This window comes from Borostomias antarcticus (genome assembly GCF_949987555.1).
Source record: "Borostomias antarcticus genome assembly, chromosome: 17".
Lineage (NCBI taxonomy): Eukaryota > Metazoa > Chordata > Actinopteri > Stomiiformes > Stomiidae > Borostomias > Borostomias antarcticus.
Window position 1 is genome coordinate 14,787,119 of NC_140250.1, and position 4,820 is coordinate 14,791,938.

Consider the following 4,820-nt stretch of genomic DNA (forward strand, 5'->3'; position numbering starts at 1 on the left):
TCTGAAGGGATGCCAGTACCGATCTGTCTGGATACCGAGTATGTATATGAATATTTACACCATGCAGGAAATCAAAAGACAAACAACAACCCATTGTGATATTCCAATGAGCCACTGCCCTGGCGCTCAAATGAACGTGACCCTACAACTAATTTGTGCTTGCTGAATGTGTGTGTGTGTGTGTGTGTGTGTGTGTGTGTGTGTGTGTGTGTGTGTGTGCGTGCGCACGCAGTACAGCTCCTTGTGTAATTTAACCGTGGCCCCTGTATGTAACCCAGGTGAAGTGTGCCCCCTGTAGGCCACTGTATCACAATCTACCTAATTCAGACCTACACCCCCTCTGTTTGGGTTTACAATATACAGCACAATAAAGTCACGAGACCCTCCCATCAGCCTAACTGAACACCGGAGAGAGAGAGAGAGACTGAACATCTTCACATCCACTGTTGTCCTCTTCAGCAGTTTAGAGTGCCGACTACAACAACACACTAATCTACCTCTGTCATTAGGCTGATAAGAGAAGACCACTTCAGAGAACTGAGGTATTCCTGGTTTCACTGTGTCTAAAGACGGACGTCTTCTATGACTCCATATTACACAACGGATTAGGAATCGAAATGTTGACTGAAGATGGGTTTGACTCTGGCTCTGTGATTTTTTACTTTGTGTTTACAACGGCATCATCAGGCACAACCAGAATGCTCGGCTTGTGTACCCCCACGACCCCCCACCCCCACTGACCGTATCCCTTGCACCACTTGCACACGACCTCTGATTGTTCCACATACCTCAACGGCACACACATTGCACACTCTGTACACACACTCACCACACTGTATATATCTGTATATACTGTAGTACGTGAATTGCATTTGTGGCTCCCTTTTTTAACATTATGTCGTAATTTCTTTGCACTGTATTTTGTATTCGCACTGTTTTTGTACGGCATTTTGCACTGTCATGTTTTTGCACTGTCCTGTCCTACACCCTGTCCTACACCCTGTCCTACACCCTGCCCTACACCCTGCCCAACACCCTGCCCTAAACCCTGTCCTACACCCTGTCCTACACCCTGTCCTACACCCTGCCCTACACCCTGCCCTAAACCCTGTCCTACACCCTGCCCTACACCCTGTCCTACACCCTGCCCTACACTCTGTCCTACACCCTGTCCTACACCCTGCCCTACACCCTGTCCTACACCCTGTCCTACACCCTGTCCTACACCCTGCCCTACACCCTGTCCTACACCCTGTCCTACACCCTGCCCTACACTCTATCCTACACCCTGCCCAACACCCTGTCCTAAACCCTGTCCTACACCCTGCCCTACACCCTGTCCTACACCCTGCCCTACACTCTATCCTACACCCTGTCCTACACCCTGCCCTACACTCTATCCTACACCCTGTCCTACACCCTGTCCTACACCCTGCCCTACACCCTGTCCTACACCCTGCCGTACACCCTGTCCTACACCCTGCCGTACACCCTGTCCTACACCCTGCCCTACACCCTGTCCTACACCCTGTCCTACACCCTGTCCTACACCCTGCCGTACACCCTGTCCTACACCCTGCCCTACACCCTGTCCTACACCCTGCCCTACACCCTGTCCTACACCCTGCCCTACACCCTGTCCTACACCCTGCCCTACACCCTGTCCTACACCCTGTCCTACACCCTGTCCTACACCCTGCCCTACACCCTGTCCTATACCCTGTCCTACACCCTGCCCTACACCCTGTCCTACACCCTGTCCTACACCCTGCCCTATACCCTGTCCTACACCCTGTCCTACACCCTGTCCTACACCCTGTCCTACATCCTGTCCTATGTCGTCTGCAACAGCGTATGCCTTAACCCTAGTCAAATTCCTAGTATGTGTGAACCCTATACATGGCTAATAAACAGATCTTGGATCTTCATCATCACATGGCATTATGGGAGATGGAGGGGGAGAGGGTTCCATGTGCTACACAGCACTGCTCAAAGATACAACAAAACATGTTGGAGGCCAAGATCAAAGCCCTTTACAGAAAAGATACTGCCAGCGTAACATGGTATGTAAATCTGCAAAAATGCCCTGGATATATTCAGCTACTGTATGCCTGGTGGTGTGTGTGATGGGCCGTCAGAAAAATAAGTAATTACTCATTATTAATGGCCTGGAGTTCTAACATGACCTTGCTATGTACTGTACCTATACAAGGCATGTGTGTATCCCTCTAAACTGCATAAAGCATGTTGGAACCGTAGCTGTATGTTAGTCAGGATTCAAATCCACTTTCACATTGTTCACTTAACTTCTTGCTGTATGGAAGCTCAACCTACTGTTTTATTTGAGGATGTTGTGATCTATGCCATTTACTGAACTTGTCCAGAGTCAATGCACATGACACCTCAAGCTAGTTATAACTGTTATGTAAGTAGCTGGTTTTCTCATTACGAAAAAATTGCAGCATAAACCTGTTGATACAACTCAACCAAACTTTGCAAGTAATGAATCTTTGAATCAATAAAAAAGGTCAAACTATGCAGCTGGTGCCCACTCTTCTCCTCCCTCTGTATACACTGCACATGACCCGCTAAACATGATTTCTAACTAATGCAACAAGTCAGATTTTGCAGCTAAACACACTTGCCTTATTAGAACAGATTGCCGTCAGCCTACTTCAGAGAGACCGTGGTTGGACAGGGAAAGGAGGAGAGCTGAACATACGAGGCCTTGCTAAACACGATCCTCCGGTAACCAGCTGTCCCCCTGTGGTTTCTGCCTCGACCAGGGCTTTGAAATGTCCTTTAAGGCCTGAAAAACAACACGCACAGCTTTGGGTAAAATCCTATTTACTGTAATTAGGCTTTGAGACATTGCAAAGTTTAGGGTTTCAAGACCTTTACTTTCTCTCCTCTGGTTGCTGATATTGATTAGGGTCTAAATGAGGCACTGCGTTGCACAGAACAAAGAGCTGAGCAGAGCTACTGATTACGCCCCTCGCCTTGGAAAAACTTTGAATGTTTCAGATTTTACTGACTGCTGTTATCAAGGGAAGCAATCAAAGGAATTCAATCAATAATTTCGCTTTTCGCAACAGCGAAACAAATTTAATTTGCTTTGGATAAACAAGCTACAGGCACTGTGTGTTAGTGTGTGTGTGTATATCATAGGTCTCCTTTGACCTCCAGTGAGATATGTCCCAAGATAATAGATTTAACCTATATTGTAGACCTCCTGTGTGATAATGTATACCAAAGAACCAATACATTTATTTGAGGAAAGAACCAATTAGTTCAAATTAGGAAAATGTATAATAATATATGTTGATAAAAGGAAACAGCAAATCGATTTTCCACTAAATTCACATTTCCATTTACAGTATACGCTACATCAAACTGATGTACTCCCCACGCACCCCGACTGTGTAAGTCATGCTCATTAAAACTCTTACATGAAGTTTTCCAGTGGATTTATAGTGTTCCATCAACAATAAACATGATGACCCATCCTATTTAAGGTGATGGGTACCTGGTATCTAACCAGTCAGAATAAGGATTTAAGATTTAAGAACATTAATCAGGATCCAAACCTTCCTATGATTTATCCATTATCTATTCTCCCCATCCTATCGTGAATGTCCCCTAGTGTTTCTCATAAGTCTACATCTGGTAACCTTCATGGTGAGCTGAACTCTGCCAGGGTGCTGCCTGTAGGTAGAGGGGAGGGAGAGCAGGGAGCCAGGATGTCTGGGAACAACTCCTCTCTCTTTCTCTCATAATCAATAGGAGCCTGAAATAGGACTGTCCAGCATCGGAGCACTGAGCCCGTTGGGCCTAACCCGCTCACTGTATGGAGAAACAGAGGGGGAGGGGGGAGAGACGGGGGGTATGGGGAAAGAACAGACAGGGGATAGAGGGATGAGAGAGAGAACAGAGAGAGGATAGAGGGATGAGAGAGAGAACAGAGAGAGGATAGAGGGATGAGAGAGAGAACAGAGAGAGGGGGAATCAGACACAGATGATTCATTGTTATTCATGCACAGAGAAGCAGGATCAAGTTTATAGGGAGAAATGGAACACAGGACTGATTTCCTGGAAATAAGTAGTTCAATGAGGAGTAATTAGGGTTCCCACTCAAATCTGGCTCATGGAAGGAGCAGAGCGAAGCATCTTTAAGTACAAGGGGAATATGGCTGACATCACAAAATGGAAGGAGTATTAAGGGAGATATGTGCGTAAGTTGGTATAGCTTAGAAATGAGTCAGCATGATAGTGAGAACAGAGCTGCAAACAGATCACAGGTGAAAAAGGTGACAAACATGCAAACCCATACATACACAGATCAAACAAATGACCTATTCTGGATTAAAAACAGCTATTTCCACCTAAAGGTGACAAGTCTGCACCCCTGTGAGTAGTGGCATCTTGTCCATTAGAACTACACTCATACACTCTCACTCAGTCAATACTGTGGCAGCATCCACTAGTGTTGTTGTAGTAAACAGGAGAACTACTGTAACCTCAGGACAGTAGCTTCTTCAACTAAATAGATCAACACCCCCTTATCATGACTATGCACTTCAGCCACCAATTTCTCCCATGTTTCAGGTTTTCAATTTCTATTAAACTACCAGACTAGCGGAAACATGGATTGACTTTTCTCCAGTGTCAGTGTATACTCATACAGGGGTAGAGCAGTAAGACCATACACTGAGATATGCTGCCCTCTCCTGGTGCTTCTGACAACACAAACATCATTCTTCTCTTTCAATTATCTCACTTCCTCTCCTTTAACAAATGCAACAGTGACCGATTCATAATTT

General features: G+C 45.8%; 1 protein-coding gene across 1 annotated transcript in view; it reads left to right on the top strand.

Annotated features, from left to right (window-relative positions):
• Positions 1-4,820, top strand: part of LOC311320209 (histone H3.2) — a gene marked incomplete at its 3' end in the record, with an annotated part of 298,720 nt that overhangs the window by 178,119 nt on the left and 115,781 nt on the right. The window lies entirely within an intron of this gene.